Source organism: Mesocricetus auratus, unplaced genomic scaffold (assembly GCF_017639785.1).
Source record: "Mesocricetus auratus isolate SY011 unplaced genomic scaffold, BCM_Maur_2.0 Super-Scaffold_100004, whole genome shotgun sequence".
In the NCBI taxonomy this organism is placed as follows: Eukaryota; Metazoa; Chordata; class Mammalia; order Rodentia; family Cricetidae; genus Mesocricetus; species Mesocricetus auratus.
Window position 1 is genome coordinate 47,209,867 of NW_024429189.1, and position 24,794 is coordinate 47,234,660.

Below are 24,794 nucleotides of genomic sequence, written 5' to 3' on the forward strand. Positions count from 1 at the left end.
TTCAGGGCTTGGGTGTTGTTGTAGTTTGAATGTGAAGCTCCCTGGTAGGCTCTTGTATTTGAGCGCTTGGTCCTCCAGTTTGTGGTGCTTGTTTGTAAGGTATTGGACCTGTTGTCTTAGTTAGGATTTCTATTGGTGCAACAAAACACCATGACCTAAAGCAAGTTAAGGAGGAAAGCGTTTATTTACTTAAACCTCTATACTGTGTTCATCACCAAAGGAAACCAGAACAAGAACTCAAGCAGGGCAGGAACCTAGAGGCAAGAACTGATGCAGAAGCCATGGAGAGGAGAACTTTCCTGGCGTTCTTCACATGGCTTGCTCAGCCTGCTTTCTTATAGAACCCAGGAACACCAGTTGAGGATGGCACCACCCATCATGGGCTGGAACTCCTCCCATTGATCAGTAATTGGGAAAATGCTTTACAGCTGGATCTCATGGAGGCATTTCCTTAACTGAAGATACTTTCTCTCTGATGACTCTAGCTTGTGTCAAGTTGACACATAAAACCAGCCAGTACGGGGTCTGTTTCAACATGGGGCTTATTGCATAATTTGAATGTTAGGAGTGAGTGTATGAGTCATAGCTTAGGTCTGACTCCAAACTAAGCTCCCTATATGTCTATTCACCATAAAGGAAGCTAGCAGCATCATGTTTCTACTGTCAGAGCTTCAAAGCCATTCCACAGCCATGCTGTCCCTGTTGTGATGCATCCCTGAGTCCCAAGTCTGAATACATCCTCCCTCATTCTCATCCAGTAAGGAGTAAGGGAACTCTAATAAATGTATTTCACAAGGGTGAAGTACTTCATTACATTAACATTATAGCAACTTGACATGTTCCAAAAGAGCACTAACAACACAGGACTGCCCTAAGAAGGACATAGGCTTAGCCTCCCCACTTTTGCCCACTGACCCTATAGTTCAGGGTTTTGTTAAGCTATTGGGTACTGAGTTATATCTATTGTTTAAAGAGAATATACAAATGTAGGAATTGAATCAAATGATTTTTTACCCACTATAAGGTCTATGAGCATAAAATAATAATTTTAACTAGTGGTTTGGGGCCTACTGGAGTCAAAATCAACATCCTAAGAATATGTCATATTTTTCCATTGGGATATGTCCTGAAGTTTTAAGCTTCTTTATGAAGTTAACTGATTCAATGATCATTTGTTAACCACCTCAGCATCATTGAGAACATGGGATATAGAGATAAGTAAGTTATGGTGCTGCTCCTGGGGTGTTTACACTTTGGAGGGTGAATAGGCACTATGTCAGATAATTATAGAGAGTGTGCTCAGTATGATGATGCTTGTTTGAAGTGAGAACTGTGAGCTGTGAAGGAAACATAAGAATCCGAGACAAGGTTTCTGCACTAGCATAATAAAGTTTTAAATAATTGATGCTGTAGTGAAGTGATAGGTGTGCCAATAGTGAAGGTAACTAAGTTCTGAATTTTACATTGTGTCATTACTATGTACTTGAGATATAACCTGCAGCAAATCACTGTATTTGTTCTACCTGGAAAAATTACAGAGCTTACACTGGGCAGTTTCAAATTTTGTTAAAGCTCTACAACCTGATGGCCGTCAGGTATGCTGTCTGAGTCTGTGCTGCTATCACAGACATCAAGTGCTAGCCACTTAATAAGTAAGATAGCTTTAGTTCAAAGTTCTAGCTAGTGTCTGAGAAGCCCAGTATTGAAGGACAAAAGGTCAGCTACCTTAAGGGCTGTTCTCTACTTTGAAGTTGGTATCTTGGAGCTACTGTCCCCTGAAGCAGAGGATTCAAAAGAGATGAGCTTCCTCCTGAAAGCTCTTTTATAGGATACTTATTATGGTTATAAGGGGAAGGCCTCATGACTTCACTATTTTTAAAGATCTTGTCTCTTAAAAACTATTACTGTGGCCATTGAACTTCAACTTGTCAGAGTTGGAGGTGCAGTTTTTAAACCATTCCAAATGTCTATTGTCTACATGGAAGTAACTTTTGTATTTACTTCAAGAAAATGGAAAATAGTTGCCCTCTCTGGGATCTCCTGACCTGGGGACTGTAGCCAGGTCAACTCACTCCAGAGAATCAAGCAACCAGGACCCTGCTGAGAGTGTCAGTTTACCCCCACCCCACTCAGAGCAGAGGGGACCTCCTGCCCCCCTAGGGCTTGAATTCCTTCCTCTTGTCTTCTCTGGGATCTCCTGGCCTGGGGACAGCAAATAGATTGCCTCTCCCCCAGCTCACCAAGCAACCTATAATCTGCTGATAGCACTGTACTAATCCAGCTCTCACCCACCTGGAGAGGTAGTGCTTCAGACCTGCCTGGTCCCACCATAAGACCCAGAGTATTGGACCTGCTTGCACCCACAGGAAGAGAACCTTGGACCCATACCCACCAGGAAAGGAAGAGACCCCACCTGTACCCACTGGAAGAAGGGATGGGAAAACAACAATAAAAGAACACATTCAACAACAGAAAAACCAATATGACACCACCAGAGTGTGGGACTGTACACAAGCAAGACCTGAACATCCCAACACAGATGAAGCAGAAGAAAATGGTCTTAAAAACAACTTCATGTAGATGATAGAGATCCTAAAAGAGTAATTGAGAAAATCCTTTAAAGAAATGAAAGAAAAGGCAACCCAAAAATTGTAAGAAACAATTCAAACAGTGCAAGTTTTGAAAGCTGAAAGAGACAATAAAAAAACACTGTCTGAAGGAATGCTGGAATTAGAAAAGGTAAGTAAATGGTCAGGAACTACAGATACAAGTATAACAAACAAAATACAAGAGTTGAAAGACAGAATCTCAGGCGTTGAAAATTTACTAGGAAAAATAGGTTCATAGACCAAAGAAAATCTTAAATCCAACAAATCCCTAACATAAAATATCCAGGAAATATGGGACACTGTGAAAAGGCCAAACCTAAGAATAATAGGTATAGAAGAAGGTGAAGAAACCCAACTCCAAGGTTCAGAGAACATATTCAATGAAGTCACAGAAGAAAATTTTCCCAACCTAAAGAAAGATACGCCAATGAAATTACAAGAAGCTTACGGAACACCAGAGAGAGTAGACCACAAAAAAGTCCTCTTGCCACATAATAATCAAAACCCCAAACATACAGAATAAAGAAAGAATGTTAAGAGCAGCAAAGGAAAAAGGCCAAGTAACATATAAAGGCAAATATATCAGGATCACACCTGACTTCTCCAGGGAAACTCTGAAAGCCAGAAGGTCCTGGATAGATGTTCTACAAACACTAGAGACCATGGATATCAGCCCAGACTGCTATAGCTAGCAAAGCTTTCAGTCACTATAGATGGAGAAGGCAAGACATTCCACAACAAAACCAGATTTAAGCAATATATACACAATAATCCAGCCTTACAGAAAGTACTTCAACCTAAGGAAGGTAACTACACTCACAAAAACATAGGCAATAGATAATCCAACTTTACCAAAAGCCAAAAGAGAAAGCACAGTAAATCCCCCAACAGTAACACCACCCACAACAAATCAAAAACAAACAAGAATAAACACTCAATGGTCCTTAATCTCCCTCAATATTAATGGTCTTAATTTGCCTATAAAAAGACACTGGCAAACAGAACGGATATGAAGACAGAATCCATCCTTCTGCTGCATACAAGAAACACACCTCAACTTCAAAGACAGACATTACCTAAGAGTAAAGGATTGGGATAAGATTTTCCCAATCAAATGGACCCAAAAAACAAGCTGGTGAAGCTATTAATCAAAAGAGATGAAGAAGGTCATTTCATATTCATCACAGCAAAAATCCATCAGTACAAAGTCTAAGTTATAAAAATCTATGCTCCAAATACAAAGGCACCCACTTTCGTAAGAGAAACATCACTAAAACTCAAATCACACATAAGACATCACACAGTTATAGTGGGATACTTCAACACCCTACTCTCACCACTAGACAGGACCACCAGACATAAACTTAACAAAGAAACAAAGGAAATAAGAGAAGTTATGACACAATTGGGTTTAACAGACATTTATAGAACATTCCATCCAAACACAAAAGAATATACTTCTCAGCTCCATGTGAGACATGAGACCTTCTCTAAAATTGACCACACACTTGGCAACATAGTAAACCTCAAGAGGTACCCAAAAAAAATGGAATAACCCCCTGTATCTTATCAGATCACCATGGTTTAGAATTCAAAAATATCACAAATTGCAGAAGCACTGCTAACTCATGGAAATTGAATAATGTGCAATTGCACCATTCCTGGGTCAAGGAAGAAATAAAGAAAGAAATTAAAGACTTCCTACAGTGCAATGAAAATGAAGACACAACATGGCCAAACTTATGGGACAATTTGAAAACAGTACTAAGAAGAAAGTTCATAGCATAAAATGCTCACATGAAGAAACTGGACAACAGTCACAATAGAGAATTAACAACATAACTGAAAGCTCTAGAAAAAAGAGGAGCAAACTCACCCAAGAGGCTTAGATGCCAGGAAATAATCAAATTGAGGGCTGAAATCAATAAAGTGGAAACAAAGAAAACAATTCAAAGAGTTGTTTCTTAGAGAAAATGAACAAGATAGACAAACCTTTATCCAACCTAACCAAAAGGAAGAAACAGAACATGCAAATTAAACAAAATCAAGAATGAAAAGGGAACACAACAATGGACACTGAGAAAATCCAGAAATCTTCAGGTTATACATTGAAACCGAGTACTCCACAAAATTCGAATATTTAAAGGAAATGGACAATTTCTGGATAGCTATCACTTACCAAATTAAATCAAGAACAGATAAGCAGGTTAAACAGACCTATAGCCTCTCATGAAATAGAAGCAGTGATGAAAAGGTACCAGAAAATGGAAATATCTCCCATGGTCTTGAATAGGTAGGATCAAGATGTAAACATGTCAACCTTGTCAAAAGCAATCTGCAGATTCAATTAAATTCCCATCAAAATACTGACACAATTCTTCACAGACCTTAAAAGAACAATAATCAACTTGATGTTAAGAATACAAATGACCCTGGATAGCCTAAACAACCCTGTACAATAAAGGAACTTCCCGAGGAATCACAATCCCTGACTTCAAGCTCTATTACAGTCCTGAAAAAAGCTTGGTATGGCATAAATATAGACAGGTAGAACAATGGAATCGAATTGAAAACCCTGATATTAACACACACACACACCTACGAACACCTGATTTTTGACAAAGAAGTTAAAATTATACAATTGAAAAAAGAAATCTTCAACAAATGGTGCTGGCATAACTGGAAGCTGGCATGTAGAAGACTGCAGGTAGATCCATGTCTATTACCTTATACAAAACTTAAGTCCAAATGGATCAAAGACCTCAACATAATTCTAGCCACACTGAACCTCTTAGAAGAGAAAGTGGGAGGTCCCTTTGAACAAACTGGTACAGGAGACCACTTCCTGAACATAACAACAGTACCACAGACACTGAAATGGACAGTTATCTAATGGGACCTCCTGAAGCTGAGAAGCTTCTATAAGGCAAAGGACACAGTAAATGAGACAAAAAGGCAGCCCACAGAATTGGAAAAGATATTCACCAACCCCACATCTGACAGAGGGCTGATCTCGAAAATTTACAAAGAACTCAAGAAGCAGGTCTCCAAAACAGCAAAGGACCCAATTAAAAAGTAGAACACAGAACTAAATAGAGAATTCTCAACAGAGGAGTCTAAAATGGCTGATAGATACTTAAGAAAGTGTTCAACATCCTTAGCTATCTGGGAAATGCAAATCAAAACAACTCTGAGAAATCTTTTCATTCCTGTCAGAATGGCTGAAATAAAAAACACCAATGACAGTTTATTCTTGAGAGGATGTGGAGAAATGGGAGTATTCACCTGCTGCTGGTCAGAGTGCAAACCTGTACAGCCACTTTGGAAATCAGTATGGAGATTCCTCAGGAAAATGGGAGTCAGTCTATCACAAGATCCATCAATTCCACTCTTAAGCATATACCCAAAAGATGTGCATTCATATAACAAGGACATCTGTTCCACTATGTTTACAGCAGCATTATTTATAATAGCCAGAACCTGAAAGCAACATAGATGCCCCTCAACTGAAGAGTGGATAGAGAAAATGTAGTACATTTATACCATGAAGTACTACTTGGTGGAAAAAAACTATGGAATCTTGAAATTTGCAGGCAATTGGATGGCACTAGAAGAAACCATTCTGAGTGATGTAGCCTAGTTACAAAAAGATAAACATGGTATGTACTCACTCATATATGAATTTTAGACAACCCCACTCCCAGAGACTCTGGGGTACAGGGAGGACCCTAAGAGAGATACCCATGGTACCCCAGAGAAGGGTAATTGATCAGGATCTCTTGAGTGGACTGGGAGCAATGGGGGAGGACAGAGAGAGCTGGGGAAAAGTGAGAGGTAGAATAGAAGGGGAGACGAAGACATGGAGAAGCAAGAAGCTTGAGTCAGGGGAAGAATACAGGAGAGTACGATGAGAGATACCATAATAGAGGGAGTCCTTATAGGTTTGGGGAGAGATCTGGCATGAGTGAGGTTTCCAGAGATCTACAAGGATGACAACAACTGGCAATCTAAGCAATAGAGGAGAGGCTACCTTAAATGCCCTTCCCCTGATAATGAGATTCATGACTACTTTGTATACCATCCTAAAGTCTTCATCCTGTGGCTGATGGAAGCAGAGGCAGACACTCACAGCTAAATTTTGCACTGAACTCCTGGAAACCAGTAGCAGAGAGGGAGGATTGATGAGGAAAGGGGTCCAGACCAGGTCGGTATTTCCCACAGAAACAACTGACCTGAAAAAGTGGAGCTCATGGACCCCAGACTGATGGCTCAGAGGTCAGTAGGGTACTGATCCAGACCTCCTGAATGTGGGTGTCAGTGAGGAGGTCTTGACAATCTTTGGGGCCTCAGGTACTATACCAGTACTTATACCTGGCATCTGAATGGACTTTGGGAGGCCATTCCACAAGGAGGGATGCTCTCTCAGCCCCGACACATGGGGGAGGTCCTAGGCCCTGCCCCTATTGATATGATAGACTTTGGAGATCCCCCATGAAGGGCCTAATCCTCCCTGGAGAATGGAGTGGGGATTGGGTTGCAGGTGGGTAGGGTTGTTGCTGGGCAGTGCAAGAGGGCAGGGAGAGGAAGTTGGAATTGACATGTGAAGCAAGCTTGTTTCTAATTTAAATTTAAAAAGCTATAGCAATGAAATAAAAAAAAAGAAAATGGAAAATAATTTTTATTTGGGAGTATGATATTCTCTGATTAAAATGTAGTATATTATAACTTTGTTTTCTAGGAGTGGATATGTGACACATTGTATTTACTAAAAGAATATAGAATATCTTCCTTTCCTTGTATACTCACTGCTCTTTACGGTTTTCATACCTCGATCCTCCCAAAAGTATAGTGACAGTGCCATGAATGTGAAAGCCAAAGCCATGATGGAAGGACAGGAAGTCAAAAGTCTGAATCCTGAATGAATTCCCATATAGCAGGGCCCTAGTGTGACAACTGGAGTTGTTGCCCCAGAAATTCTGTAAACTGGCTTTTGTTACAAACAGACAGACTCCACCTTTCCTAGTATACATTTCTAATTCTAGTATTTTAATGTGTTTCTGAATTCAGAACCGGGTTAAGTCATAGTTTAACATAACTTGGTTCTATAAATTAATATCTGTGTATGTGTATATGCATGTACAACCTATACATCTATCTATCTATGTATATATCTATCTAAATTATTTATTTATTTTCTAATGTATCATCAGCTACAATCCAAGGAAACTTGAACTACACAATAGGTGGCCAGTGACTCTTGCTCCTTAGCATGATGTAGTAAGTTTTTCTTGTATTCTTCCTCAAGTATATGGTTGTTTAACCTTTTTTGCCTCATTATGCTGATAATCTTGAAGTGGGCATATTCATATATCCATTGCAATGGTACCTATGTGACAGAGAATCAGTGCAAATTCTTAATTGACACAGTAAGGATTATGTTTTAGAGGTCTGGGAAGATTGCTTAGTGGTATACAACACTTGCCTAATACTCAGGAAGTCCTAGGTTCAGATTTCAGTACTGAAAAGGGAATTATGATCTAGGAACGAAGTTTAACTTGGAAGAATTATGTAGAACAAATTAGGTTTAGGATTTCCCCTATTCTTCCCAAGACAGAAGACAATGATTACTATTACCTCAAGATGCAGGATATTCTTCACTCCTGGAGACTAACGCAAAATATAGTTGAGTATGGTATTTGGTTGAAATAGGAGGCTCTTCTAGATTTGGACCTGCCATGGGAGCCTACCCAGGACCCAGTGATAGAAACACCTAGAAGAAGCAGATGAAAGTTTGGGCATGATAACTCAGGTTTTGTGGAGTACAAGTTGCCATACTCTCTAAGAACTAGTTCATTTTATGTTTGGTGATATGGGTTGTATTGCTTTTACTTTCTTGTCCAAAGTGCCATTCCAAACACTGTGCTATTTATTTAAATTTTTGTTTTCACTTCTCATTGATCTACTTGAAAAAGTCCATGTGTCTTTGTCTTTGAATGTCTGGCTCACTTTTAAACGAGTCTTTTACAGATTCTACAATGAGTTAAAGTGTGCTTCTTCTCCATTGAATAATATGTGTTTCTACCGTTTCCTTCATCACATTGTTGCCTATTTATTTTTCCTGTTAGATTAAGAGATTCCTACTTATGTACATGGCAGAATCTTTATTACCCTTTACAGTGTTAGGAAGTGTGTGTTTAATGAATGACTGAAAATAACAAAGTGCATGAAATATTTCTTGGATAACATCGATAACACACACACAGTTGCTCTAGGCATCATGACCTGGGCTTACATATAACTTGTCATAGTGTACCAGTACATTATACAGTTCCAGTTACAGCCTGTAATAATAGTCTTACATGGCTGGTCCATTTCGTAAGGCATGAGGGATGAATTTGTCAAGTATGGCTAAGTATTTAAACTATTTTAAAAATATGATCACATGATATTATATTGAAAGAAGATGCTGTTGGATTCCCTGGAACTGGTAGTTGTGAGCCACCAATGTATGTTCTGGGAACCAAATCCATATCCTCTGCAAGGGCAGTGCATATACTTATCCAATGAAATACCTACCATTCTAGTCCCAGTCTCTTGACTTGGTTACAGTGAATTTTTTCAGACAGGTAATAAGAGGAAGTGATGTAATACAAAATTGCAGTCAATATAATAATGTGATCTTTATTTGTAATGTAGTATTCTTATTATTCCCACAATGGACTCAAGAGAGTTAAGTTGATTAGTTTGTTTGTTTTGACAAAAAAATATTTGGGGAATCAATTAAGACAACACATAAAATGCCATTGTATTTGGCTAAAGGTGTAACAATATTCATTAATATTTAAAGTATGCATTAGGTACTTGAGAAAATGCACAGTCTTTTCGTATCACACAAAATAAATGTAATTTCATTTGAATTTTAGTTTAGGAATTTGAAATTACGTTGATTTCTACCTAGGAAACAGAAAGATTCAAGACAGGGCTTCACTTAAAATAATGTTAAGAAGTTAGATTCAGTACTAAGACCAAATTTAAAAGAAGGCCATCAGAAGAGATATGAGATTTTAAAGGAAACCTGTAGGATGAAATCTGTAAAGTTATGAGTCCCTTCTAGAAAAAAGGAGACTCATGGCCACACCAGTTCTCAACAGAACAATGGGGAAAAAATAATGCTGCCATATATGTTAGGAAGGTAAGACCAATTTCATGATGAATTGCTGAAGACTGGGACGGATGAACAGGGTCATTTAGAGGACATGAAACTCTTGAAAAAAAAAAAAGACTCTGCCTATGACTCTTTTCAAAGATGTTTGATAGTTCCTGTGAGAAAGATAGACATATCAGGCTCAGTGCAGTATGAAAAAGAGTCCAGAAAAAAGCCTGCAAGTCTCTGGCACAGATGTTGTGCACCAGGAATAAACTAACAGCTAATGGCCAGAGAAGAGAGGAGAAACCCACTCCTGAGACGCATATCCACAGAACCTACCAATGGCTGAGAAGACAACCAGAATTATGGACCAAATTCTCCAGACCCCTGGGCCACACATTTGATAAAGGGAATTTATTTTCTGACATCAAATCTATTAAAGCTGGTGGTGAACAGTAAGTAAAACAACAAAATTCTAGAAAAAGATGTCTAATAGGTAGGTTGACTACAAGGATCAGAGTTAGGTACCTATTTCTGGAAGTGAAAATAATTCATTTCAGTTGCATATAGAAGAAAAGATGACCTATCATCCAGAGATAATATAGGCAATAGATGACTGGCAGGATGGCTCAGCAGGTAAAGGCAACTGCTAACAAGCCCAAGTCTAAGCCCAAGTCCCTGGTTACAATCTCCAGGACCCACATACATGCAATGGCACATGTGGGCTTACACACATAAATAAATGAATAAATGAAAAAAGAAGAAAGAGGTGACAGAGCCAGAATGAGAGGTGACATAGATGATGAAACACTTGGTGTTTGTAAAATCACTACTATAAGTGTATGGAAAGTTCTAGAAAAAATGTTTAGTAATATTCTTTCTTAAAAATATGTTTTAATTGAAAAAACTTATGTCATTAGCTCTCCTCCTTCCCTTCCTCTTACCCATCCCCCTTTTCTTTATTATTATTTCACACATCAGGAAGAGATTATATATAACTTTGTGTGTATTCAGGAGAAACTTTTAGTTCAGTATGAAAGCATTTTGTCTGTTGTATTTCAATCTATTACATAAAATGCAAATTAAATATTAGTAGTTCATAATAAAGATGTCTTGGGGGAAGATATCTAGTTCCCTATGTTCTTAGGGCACATAAGTGAAGGATACATTTTGTGTGTGTGAAAGGTCCACAAGATTACTTCTAGTCAATGTGTTATGAATAAAAGTGAAATGTGTAATTTTCTAAAAAGAAAACTGACAGCAATCATAGAGGATATATACTGCCCGACTGAGAGGTCCAACATGCAAGTTGTTTGGAAAGAGAGTGACACTGGGAAAGGCAAGAAAGGGGCTAATATGACAGAAATGAAAGGGAAGATAGATGGAGGAGAACCTTGTAGAAATATCTGGAAGCATGGGCATGTTCCATGTTTGAGTGGATGTTTAGGGTGCAGAGGTACACATGCTTGTCAACAACTTATATATTTAGACCTGTCCTTCAGGTTCTCTAAATTACACCTTAATATAAAATTTAAACTTGGATTTTCTGAATTTCTTTTTTTTTGATTTTTTTTATTTTAATTTTAAATAGCTTGTTTTACATGTCAATCCCAGTTCCCTCTCCCTCCCCTCCTCCCGCACTCCCCTTCCACTCTCCCTCCCACTCTATTGCCAAATCCTTCCACATAGGGGATGTCTAGAGTCTATCATTTTACTCTTGGTAGGGTCAAGGCACTCCCCTAAGAGTCCAGGCTGAGAGAGCATCTCTCTTTGTGCTATAGGCACATGAAGACAGATTGTATACCAGGGATAGACACTGATCCACAGCTCAGAGCCCCATAGGTTGTCCAGGCCTTCTCACTGACACTCACATTTGGGGGGTCCAGATCAGTCCCATTCTGGCCTCCCCACTGTAGGTCTGGGGTCCAAGAGCACTCCCCTGTTCAGATCAGCTGTCTCTGCTGGTTTTGCCAGCCCATTCTTTGCCAATTTGCTCATCATTCCTCTCTCTCTGTCACTGGGTTCCTTGGGTTCAGTTCAGTGCTTACTTGTGTGTTTGCCTCTGCTTCCATCAGTCCCAGGATGAAGGCTCCCGGATAGTTATAGACATCAAGTTCATTATCAGGAATGGGCATTCGAGGTGGTCCTTCCACTATTGCTTAGCTTGCCAATTGATGTTATACCTTTAGATCACTCGAGGTCACTCTGGTGCCTGATCTGTCTTCGATCCTATGATTCCCTCTTCCCCATCTCCTACCCCCACCCCCTCAACTTCCTGTTCCCCCATGACCAACTCCCTTCCTCTTTACCCCCTCTATTCTTCCCAGGTCCCACTACACCCCCCTCGCCCTGTTCCCCATCCATTCAGAGGATCTTGTCTCCATCCTCTTCTCTTGGGTATTATGCATATATGCATATCTTTTAGGTTCTTTCCTGTTTCCCAGACTCTCTATCTGTGGAAGTGCAGACTGGCACTATCCTGACCCATATCTAAAATCCATATATGAGTGAGTACATACCATGTTTGTCTTTTTGCGACTGAGTTACCTCACTCAGGATGGTTTCTTCCAGTGCTATCCATTTCCCTGCGAATTTCAAGATTCCATTGTTTTTTTCTGCTGAGTAATACTCCATTGTGTAAATGTACCACATTTTCTCTATCCACTCTTCAGTTGAGGGGCATCTAGGTTGCTTCCAGGTTCTGGCTATTACAAACAATGCTGCTATGAACATAGTGGAGCAGATGCCCTTGTTGTATGAACCTGCCTCATTTGGATAAATGCCTAAGAGTGGAATTGCTGGGTCTAGTGGTAGATTAATTCCCATTTTCCTGAGGAATCTCCATACTGATTTCCAAAGAGGCTGTATGAGTTGGCATTCCCACCAGCAGTGGAGGAGTGTTCCTCTCTCTCCACATCCCCTCCAGCATAAATTGTCTTCGGTGTTTTTGATTCTAGCCATTCTGACAGGAGTAAGATGGTATCTCAGAGTTGTTTTGATTTGCATTTCCCTGATGGCTAAGGATGTTGAGCACTTTCTTAAGTGTCTCTTGGCCATTTTAGCCTCCTCTACTGAGAATTCTCTATTTAGCTCTGTACCCCACCTTTCAAGTGGATCCTTTGGTGTTTTGGAGACTTGTTTCTTGAGTTCTTTGTAAATTTTGGAGATTAGCCCTCTGTCAGATGTAGGGTTAGTGAATATCTTTTCCCATTCTGTGGTCTGCCTTTTTGTCTTTTTGATTGTGTCCTTTGCCTTACAGAAGCTTTTTAGTTTCAGAAGGTCCCATTTGTTAATTGTTGATCTCAGTGCCTGTGCCACTGGTGTTATGTTTAGGAAGTGGTCTCCTGTACCAACTCGTTGAAGAGTATCTCCCACTTTCTCTTCTAAAAGTTTCAGTGTGGCTGGATGTATGTTGAGATCTTTGATCCATTTGGACTTAGGTTTTGTACAAGGCGATAAACATGGATCTATCTGCAGTCTTCTGAATACCACTACCCAGTTATGCCAGCACCATTTGTTGAAGATGCTTTCTTTTTTCCACTGTACAGTTTTAGCTTCTTTGTCAAAAATCAGGTGTTCATAGGTGTGTGGGTTAAAATTAGGGCTTTCGATTCGGTTCCATTGGTCTACCTGCCTATTTTTGTGCCAATACCAAGCTGTTTTCAGGACTATAGCTCTATAATAGAGCTTGAAGTCAGGTATGGTGATGCCTCCTGAAGTTCCTTTATTGTATAGGGATGTTTTGGCTATCCTGGGCCTTTTGTTTTTCCATATAAAGTTGCTTAATGTTCTTTCCAGGTCCTTGAAAAATTGTGATGGAATTTTGATAGGGATTGCATTGAATCTATAGACTGCTTTTGGCAAGATTGCCATTTTTATTATATTGATCCTACCAATCCAAGAGCATGGGAGATCTTTCCATTTTCTGGTATCTTCTTTGATTTCTTTCTTCAAAGACACAAAGTTCTTGATATACAGGTCTTTCCCTTCCTTGGTTAACATTATCCCCAGATATTTGATGCTGTTTTTGGCTATTGTAAAAGGTGATGTTTCTCTGATTTCTTTCTCAGTCACTTCATCATCTGTATATAATAGGGCCACTGATTTTTTTGAGTTTACCTTGTATCCTGCCACATTGCTGAAGGTATTTATCAGCTCTAGGAGTAACCTTGCGGAGTTTTTTGGGTCACTTATGTAAACTATCATATCATCTGCAAATAATGAAAGTTTGACTTCTTCTTTTCCTATTTGTATCCCCTTTATCTCCTTTTGTTGTCTTATTGCTGTAGCTAGAACTTCAAGTACAATATTGAAGAGATATGGAGAGAGTGGACAGCCTTGTCTTGTTCCTGATTTTAGAGGAATCGCTTTGAGTTTCTCTCCATTTAGTTTGATGTTAGCTGTTGGTTTACTGTATATTGCTTTTATTATATTCAGGTACGTTCCTGTTATCCCTGATCTCTCTAGGACCTTTATCATGAAGGGGTGCTGGATTTTGTCAAAGGCTTTTTCAGCATCTAGTGAGATGATCATGTGGTTTTTCTTTCGCAGATTGTTAATATGGTGGATTACATTGATAGATTTTCTAATGTTGAACCATCCCTGCATTCCTGGAATGAAGCCTACTTGATCATGGTGGATGATTTTAAACCTTGTTTTAATTATTGATGAGTGTTTATCCAGAAATGCATTTCATTATAATGCATGTATTTATTACCCTGTGTCAAATGGTAATATATCCTGGAAATCTTTAAATATCATGAAAGCTTGTTTGGTGCAGTCCTAATGACTAGACAAAAATCAAGCCATTTGCAAAATTCTTGGGTATCTTAACCAAGATATTACAAAATTGAAATAATATTTTAGAATACTTCTTTATTCAAACATGTAAATAAAGCTGAGCAGAGAAGATTAGAAAATAACTTTTTGGGAGGTGGTTTCTGAAAAATCAAATTATGCTCTTATGCTCTTTCAGATTTCTGTTACAAATTAAATTTGTGCTCAGATTTTAATCAGTTACTTCCTAAAACTATCATGTAGGAAGAAAATCTGTTGCTTTCTAAGCACTTGTGGCTGTATCAGCATTCTTCCTTGCTGAATGCCTGTGCCAGGCCTTACTTAGCACTTGGGGCAGGGAGGGGGGAAGAGGAGAGGAGAAGAAACAATGTAACTCATACAGTCATTCCCCTTGTGATTTGGAAGAGGTACTAAGTTGTTCACCTCCAGCCATTGACCTTTAAAATGATGCTCAGCCATCTATGAAATGGCCTTACCTCATCAAGAAAGCACGTAATGCCAAAATTGTCTATTAAATATCAGATCATCTCCTTTGTCGTGGATGAGTACGGTTGCCGACCATGAGGCAGTTTTGGTCCATCCTCAGGATCATTGCTTATACAATGAAATCAACCATGGCCGATTTATGGAATCACATAGCAATTTCCCCAACTTTGAACTGGAGGAGTACTAATATTCAATACTTCAAAAATGAAGCATTCAGTGGCTGTTGACATGTTCAGCGGCTAAGGTTTGTAGTTTCAAAGACATAATTTTCTATTGTGCTGATACAAATATTGTTTTTTTTTACATAGCTAAATATTTATAAAGTACAAGTTTTAGTGTTGTATTTAGCATCAAATTTGTATTTTAAGATAAAGTTTTAAGACCTAAGGTCTTGGGCATAAAAAGCAAACAAGAAATGTAACATGTTAGTTTAATTAATGAGGATCTATATTATTATTATTATTGTTATTATTATTATTATTATTATTATTAGTTCTTTAACTTTATTTAGCACTCAGAAGTTCTCATCCACACACAGTTTAGGTAGATTTTTTTGAACTTTTAAATTTGTATTAGTGATATTTTTCTTTTTAAATAATATTTGAAAAATCAAAATGTAATTACATAATTTTATTCCTTCCCTTTCCTCTCTCCAGTTCTTCTTGTGTACCACCCTGACTTACTTCCTTTCAAAATGTTGTCTCTTTTTCTTTAATTGTTAATGTTTTACACACACACACACACACCACACACCACTGATGTAGAAATATTAAACTACACAAATTTAGGGATGTCCTATGATATTTATTGAAAGAGAAATTACTTACGTGAAAAGCCAAGAAAGCTGAGACGCAAAGGTCTGCATGCGGCTCTCCAGGCCGAAACAGAAACCCAAAAAGAGTCTCCTCCTCCTAGTTCTATTTACCCTGTACGTTCTATGTACCCGTGAACATGCCCACACGGGAGTGGTCAGCACTTAAGGATATGTAAAGTCACTCCCTACAATTCCCCTTTTAGTCTAAAGAAAAGATTTAGACTTAAAACAATACTAAATTGCGTCAATAAACAAAATGTCTCAAACACATATAAAGCATATATACATAGAAGATGATAAACAAATTATAATCTACCTTTATCCTATCCTATGCATATCTATCCTATCTAAACCTAAGCTTATTTGAAAGAGATGCCCAAGTCTGAATACCTCCTTCCAATCCCAACCCTAAAATAATTGAAAACTAACATTAGCAGGTATAAACTATCATGCAATATCAACAGTAGGGAAAGGGGGCATAGTATTCTCAAGATTACTTCCTGTTGAAATTGGACGATGACAACCTCATAGGATTCTGTAGGGAAAAATATGTTAGTGTAACAAGAGTCTCATTTGTATTTATTGATGGGAGATGCTTGACTGAAGTTCTTTACTGAAGTTCTAATGTTGATTGAGGTTCTTGTCTGAAGCTCTGGCCAGATTGTAGAAGGTGGACCATGTCAGTTCACTGGTCTGGAGTTGTGTAGAGTGATGTAGTCCCAAACTGTTTTTAGGATGGTGCTTATCAGGTGGAGTTGATGATGTGGGGCCCCAAGCATGAGCATGGCTAAATATGTAAATATAACCTGATCAGCCCAGTGAGTGCTACTTGTATGTATAGGATGCCAGGGCTGACCACTTGGTGTTGGATGATTCTTATTTTTTCTCTTTAATTCCTGTAGCTGACTGGCTCACTCTGTGCATTCCTACTTTTCCTGTCAACTGTTTTCCTATGGTTACTTCACCTAGTTTCTTTTCATTTGCAAGTAGTTGGAGGGGGTGATTATTGTCCCCATGGGTATCCCTGGGTCCTGAAGGACTCAGTACATGAAAATGGGTCACACAGAAGCTGCCAGTGAAGATTACTCCATTTCTGGTATTAGTAAAAGAGTTTAGGATACTAGGCAGCTTCACTTGGACCTTTTATTTTTATGAGAGAGCTTGGAGCTAACTGAGGGGCCCAACTTTAGCTGATGTGAAAGACTAGATAGAAAAACACAGAAATGTTCCTATGATTCAGTTTTGCTACTGGATTTTTTTAACTTCAAAGATGTAATTACTTATTTTTCTCTATATTTGCATGTTTTAATTTTATAGCTAGTCGTTTTAACTCCTCTGTGAATGGTCATGTTTCTAATAATGTCCTTTCTATTTTTTTGTATCAACATTTTTATTGGAAAGTAATTAATGTATGATGATGATTTCCTCAAATGGTTGGCATTCTTTTATATATTCTTATTCACAATACAATTTTCCTATGTAAATGACAATCTCTATTCTCTTGTAAAAGTGTCAAAGGAAGTATTAGATTAGGTTCCCGGATTTAGGAAGTACTATTCTTGGTTCCTGTATGACTGGAGAGTTTCCTTTTAGGTAGCGCATTGCCCATCATGGGCACTGTTTGCTTTTCGCCTTCCTGATATAATTTTGTTATGATTGTTGCTAGTTCTGGGCTTTGTGAGCAGTATCTCAGGACTCAAGAGCTGAGATACTGAGACATATCCTTAGTCATTTGGCTATTTAAATTGGGAGGGAAGAGTCTTATTATTTAGTACAAGCTGGCCAGGAGCTTGCTATGTACCCAGACAGTCTTTGAACTTGCAATTCTCTAACTTTTGCTTCTTGAATGTCAGGGTTAAAAGTGTGAGCCACTAGGGGAATTCTAAGAGTTTCTTTCCAACTTACATCATTCAAAGAACTCTACTAATTATTTTCTTTTGGTGAGAACATTGTAGCAAGAAATTGAGATTGGCGGCCGGGCAGTGGTGGCACATGCCTTTAATCCCAGCACTCGGGAGGCAGAGGCAGGCGGATCTCTGTGAGTTCGAGGCCGGGCTGGACCGATAAGCCTCCAAAACAATACAGAGAAGCCCTTTCTCGTTAAAACAAAACAAAACAAACAAAAAAAAAAGAAAGACAGAAATTGAGATTGGAAATGCTGGGAAAAACATCCCCTGCTCCTTAATAAGCCACCATGGTCACTAGCTCATAGTAGATGCACTCTAGCGGTCTGCTTCAATATCTTTTGTTATAATGGATTTTCTTATGGTGAGATCATTTCTTCCTTTTTAACATATTTTGCTTTCATGACTAAGTGTCCTGACTGCTTTCCAAAATTCCCTCTATTTTAAGGCTGTTGACAGTAGCATTTCTGTGATTCCATAGATTTATTCTTATCTCTATGTTTCTTTTGTGTAGTGGACTTTACATAATCAGCATAAATGTTGATACTTACCTATCATAGAATAGAAAATCTTCTTGATTGTCAATTCACTGTTATTAGCAAAAATAACATATCATTTTCTATAGAAAAATATAAGCTTAAATTCTACTGATTTCTTTCATCTATACATTAATTTTCAAAACAGAATTTTCCAGCTTCTTAAGGTCTAAATCTTGATGGGCCTAATACTATGGCTTAATGATTTAATACTTAGGCAGGCCAGTTCCCATGGATTGCTTCCAGCTCCATCAGGAAACCAGACAGTCATCTCCAATTTCTGTTGCTGAGGCAATTCCAGAATTTCAAACCTTGTTCTAGGGAAAAATGTAATCAAAGCTGTAGTGGTCAGACTCACATCACCAATCTCTTCAGATATCGGTGGGGTGTGGTGAGAAGACTGTGGTCAGTCTGCATGGTAATGAGACATGAAGTTTCTTACTTTCCACCCTTCACTTCTGAACTGTCCCCTCTGTCAACTCAGCAGGTCTCCAGTGAAGGGTACAATCACACACTCTTATCATCAAAAGGTTGAGTATGGTTGCTCTGAGAAAGCAAAATGTCTTGTTAAAAAATGTGACTATCTCAAGGCTTGTCAATGATAATTTCCTCCACCACTGGGTCTTCTGTTTCTATGGATAAAAAGAAAGTAACTATCATCCTACTGAAGCTGGAGCAAGCTTCCACTATGGTCAGATGACTAACTTCCAGAATGACTAATGAGTGTAAAGTGGAAGACCTAATGCGGTTTTGACTGTGTAACATTTCAGTTTATGAGAAGGAGAGAAGCAGAATCAACTGACATTATGTATCTACTGATTTCCAGGAATACCATATAAAGACCAAAAGATAAATAAGAGCCATGTGTGGCTATGCATTCAAAACAAATTTCTTCTTCCTAATGGGGATACTGTGTTCATGAGATAACCACTGTTTTAACAGTAAGGTTGTGTAGCTATGAATAGCATCATGTCTAATTTGTGTTAATTTAGCCATCGAGGAGAAGGTTAATTGAAGGTAAAGTTGTAATTACATTATATCCCCTTGTGAGCTTTATTTTTACAAAAGTAACTCTACTATCACGATAAACTGCCCCCAAACAATGATATGAGAACTTGAGGGCTTAGTGTAGTTAAGAAGAACACAATTGAGATGATTCTTGTGTAATTACAAGAAGCAATTTTCTAAATTATTTTTATGTAACAGAAATACACCTGAAGATATTTAAAAACAAAAACATATTGAAATATGGTTGATGTGGTAGGTGGTTTATCTATGTTAAGAAGAAAGATACAGGTTAGACCTCCAGGTAGATACCTTAGTTGATCTCTGATTTGAGAAACATTGTCATTGTGTTCCAAAAGAGAATTCTCAGAAATAGCAGAGTCACAAAGTGCTACAGAAAGTTTGAATTTGAAGTAATCAGTACAAATCAGTGAATACCCAGGGCCTGAGACTGTGGAAACACGTGACATTCTATTTTCTGTTGATCAGCATTTTAGACTAAGTTACTTTGGGAGAGTTTCCAGTAGGTACTCCTACTCCGATAAGGGTGACTTTAGAGAAAATGAAACATATATGTGTGCTTTTAAAAACTATTTCACAGCATAGTGGAGGTGAGTGACTTGGGGATACAGGAGGAGATGAGTGGCTTTGGGATAGTGGAGGTGAGTGGCTTCTGAGCAATTTGTGTTTAACTTGCTTTGCAGTTTTAATTTACTCAAGAGATGACCAGATATCTCATAGCCTTGGTCTCAGGTTTATTACTTTTAGTCATCTGGGAAAGTCAGCTATTGACAAGTGAAAAAAGCACTAAGGGCAAAACATAGAGAAGAAAAACATTCAAATTGATGCCATGGCAGCCATTAGTACCTAATATAGATTGGCAGAGTTCTCCTTAGCCACATTCTCACTGATAACTCTTCAAGGTCACTTGACAGTAAATAGAGATTTGAGAAAAAAAAACGACAATAAGAACCAAAAAGAAATGACAGTCTTTATGACAGAAGGCCCTGATCTGGGGAATGGAATAATTCACTTGGCAAAGACATGGAGACTCTAGCTACTGACAATGCTGGGCTATCTCTGGTTGTTGATTCACAGGAAAATGTTTTCCAGTAGTGTTGTGCATCATTTTCAAAATTCAGAAGTATTTTTTTAAAATATGTACTTGTTTCAAGCTGAATTATAGTAAACATAACATTACCCCTCTTTAGTCAACTACATTCATCTTCCTTCCAAATTTTATTCATTTGCTAATTATGGCTTTTACTGAACAAATATTGACTCTGCTTAGATGGGAAACCAGAGCAAAGTGAGGGTACTGCCAAAGTCAAAATTGGTGGACTGATGAGTTTTTATTGGGGTTACTAACAGGAGTGTCAGTGAGTCATTAGCTACAGGACCAGGGATGACTGGAAAGCAGCTGTAATACTTCAAGTGCACCCTGGCGTGTGTGATAACTCACCAACCCAGAAACCTGGAACTCACTGCTTAACTTTCAGGCATGTCAGAGAGCATATATCTTCCACACAGTTCAATCAATTTGGTCCTTTTTCAGGCAGCTCAGTTGAACCCTGCTTATGTAATGTTGGGAAGTAAGAAGCCTTGAACATCTGGTCAGTTTCAGGAACTTCCTGAGACTTCTGAGTTACTTACTCCTTGGATCTGAAGGTACTTCCCTCTAGAACTTCCAGTCTTAACAAGTTTCCTGTCTTGATCAATATTCTATTGATGTGACCACAGAAACTCTTAGAAGGGAAAGGGTTTGATTGTGGCTTGATTATTTTCAAAGGTGTGATTCATTGTCATCATGTAGAGGAGAATGGCAGCATGCAGGCCTACATGGGGCTGGAGAAGTAACAGGGAGTTCTCATCTGGAACAATAGGCATCAGGAATAGAGAGACACTGTACCTGGCTTGAGCTTTTGGAACCAGAAGCCCACTCCCAGTGACATACTTCCACCAACAAGGCCACACCTACATCAATAAGGCCATACCTCCTAATCCTTGTCAAGTAGTGCCACTCCTTAATGACCAAGCATTCAAATATGTGAATTTATGGGGGCCATTCCTAATCAAACTGCCACACCTCCCCTCAGGATTCCCTGAGTCTTTAGAACCTGCTTGTTCTTCACAGTCTCAGGGAAAATTGCTATACAACAGTATCCCAGATTCCTGTGTTCATTAATTTCCTCTTCATATAGATTCTGCAAGACAGAAGGATGCCCAAGAAGGGTATCCAAAAGAACTTTCATCAAGTATAAAGATCTGGACCATTGATGGTAGGAACCCAGGCAATAGAGGAAATGTATGAGGTTCAGCTGGAACTCCCATGGCCAATGAACTGTGTAACAGCAAAGCCAATCCAAGGAAGACAAACATATGGCTCACATAAAATTGTCATGCCCATTACTTCTACTGCCCTCCCACAAAAAAATACCTTAAGGAAATAAATACTTCAACCCAGATGATGCTTGTGAAAAAGACTATTTAAATGTCAATGTAATAGCTCTCTTTAGTATTTTATTGCATTCTAAATACAACTCCAAATCTTTACTTGTATTATCTTACTTAATCCCTGAACTAACTCTTAGAAGTAGGTAAGCTTAGTAGGCCCACATTTTTGTCACTGAGACAAATACTTGAAATACACAACTTAAAGCATAAAGGAAAGCCTTGTTTTGCTCCAAATTTTGAGAATTCCAGTCCATGTTCATAAGACCCCATTTGGGTTGATGGTGCTCAGGCAAAACGTTATGATGGGTGCAAAGAAGGAAACAAAGAGACTGGGATACCAGTATACCCGTTGGACTGGCTGTATTTACATCAACTTGACAGAAGCTCAATGTTAGCATTCAGGCATTATGCTGACCTACCCTTGGGGACCTGCAGGAGACATCATCAACCACAACCACTCTCTATGCGCATGTGTTTGTTGGCATTTCATGCACTAGAATGCTTCAGGGCCCTCAGTTTTAGCCACTAAGAGCAACCCCTGCATATATATGCTGTTAGCATTCAGGCAGATATCTGCCCAGCCCAGGGTCCTATGGCCTCACTGTCTCTCACTGTCTTTCACTCACAATCTCTCTCTCTGCTCTCTCTCTCTCCTTTCTGACCCCCTTAAAAAACCCTCTGCCACATGGCATCACTCTCTCTCCCACTTTTTTTTTTTTTTGGTGTTTTAAGACAGGGTTTCTCTGTGACTTTGGAGGCTGTCCTGGAACTTGCTCTTGTAGACAAGGCTGGTCTTGAACTCAGAGATTCACCTGTCTGTGCCTCCTGAGTGCTGGGATTAAAGGTGTGTGCCACCACTACCCGGATTCTCCCACCATTTTTAAACAGAGAAGGAGGAGCCTTAATTGGAAAAATGACTCCATAACATACCGCTGTAAGACATTTAACCCACTGTGAGTGGGGCCATCCCTAGGCTGAGGGTCCTGGGTTCTATAAGAAAGCAGCCTGAGCAAGCCTTAGGGAGAAGGTCAGTAAGCAACAACTCTCCATGCATGGCCTCTACATCAGCTCCTGCCTGCAGGTTCCCACCTCTTGAGTTCCTGTCCTCGCTTCCTTAGTGAATGCTGTGGAAGTGTAAGTCAAATAAACTCTTTCTCTGCAGCTTACTTTTGGTCATGGTGTTTTATCACGACAATACACACCCCAACTAAAACCCTTTCATGGACATTACCCTGTCACCTAACATCCATTTGCTAGGTGCCACCTTCTCAAGGTTCTCCCACTTCTCATTAGACAGATGGGATGGAAACCAAGCCTTAGTACATGGGATCTTCAGACACAGATTTTTAACATCCAGATGCTGTAGCCCAGAAGACTGGGAAACCGAGGCACAAAAAAGGTAAGTGACTTGTGCATGAACACACATATGTTCAGAGCTGGCATCTAGTGTCCTGGCTCCATAGACTTAGCTGAGCTGTGGTATTGTGGTCAATGAATTACTCTTTACTCCCCCACATTCACTGAATTCTGTATCTCTCTTTAGTCCCATGCCCTCCACAAAATGCATTCTTTGAGTTCTCTGTCACTGATTCTGCTTCAAAGTTCCACTCCTTTTAAACTTGTACAGTACATTCTAGAATTACAGTTAACACCATCAACTCCATTTAGAGCCTTCTCCCACCCCAGGATTTCCTGTCCTTATTGATTCTCTTTAGCTAGGTTATAAAGAACAGGGACAAGCTAAATTCATAGGTAGTAGCTGTTTTTCTTTAATTTATTATTTTGCAGACTGCAATTACAAAACTCATGCAGAAAACAACTTTTTAAATTACGGCAAGAAACACACTTTTCTCCCGACCTGTTCTCAGTTACCAACGTAGGTATATGTTGAAAGCAGATACTGCTCTTACTTTGAACATTCAGTACTGTGGCATATCTATTTTCTTGAACTAATTTTTTGACTGATTATCATTTTGCCTGAGTGTCGGTAACCCATGCCACACAGCATCTAGGCTCTCCTTGAAAGCTGTTTTCCCTGAGAAACAGTTGGCAAGTACCATGTCTATTTTGCACAAATTGTTTTTAAAGCGGCCTGATGTTCTTCAATCTTTTCTTCTTAAATTGAACATTGGTAAGATGCAATGTAAATTGCTCGCAGCTACGTTGGTTTTTCCATGCTCACTCTCCACACTTGGAAATAGATTGATGCTCGATTTTACACAAGGGTATCTTAAATACTTGTAAGTATACCTTCGCACAATTAATAGAGCACATTTCCTCATTATTTGAATGTGCATTATCCTCTTGTTTGTTTGTTTAAAGCAAACAGCACTCTATCACTCCCTCCAGTCAGGAGAACAACTCATGTTCCATCAGCCCTCAACTACTGCATTTTGCAGATCTTTATAACAGCTATGCCAGGAATCTCTGAGACCTCATTAGAGGATACTTAAATAATGGAGCCCAAGTGTGAATCTTAAAAAGATAACTCCAATTTATGGCTGTATTTTGTCAAAATAAAATATGCTGAGGGAGGAAAAATGTTCATGGAAACACGTGTGCCCAAAGATATTTTTCAAGGCAGCTGCTTTTTAAGCAGTTTGCCAACTGTCATCAGTGAGGCATTGTCATCTCATGGAGCACATAATTCTAGCTCTTCAGTGTTGTACTACCACACTGCCGAGGAGCTCTTAATTCTCCTCTATTTATTACAGAAAATGTAGCAGTGACCTTAATGAAATGTCTATTAAGATAGGCATGTCAATGCCACATTTTTAAAGGCAGTCTCAAGTGCAAAGATCTGAAGGTCGACATGGTAGTTTGAGTACATCATTCAAACAAAGATTAAGTTTTGAAAGGAAGGGACCGAAGTCTCTTTAATAATTTAATACATTTGTACGCATCGAGGAGGTTACATGGAAGCACCGGTGCTCAGGAAGCATAGACCAATGCTATTTAATTTTGTTTGACTTCTGTAAATCTCCTAAATGTTTACAAAATACTTTCTCTTGCAAATAATTATTATCAGCTGATAAAAATATT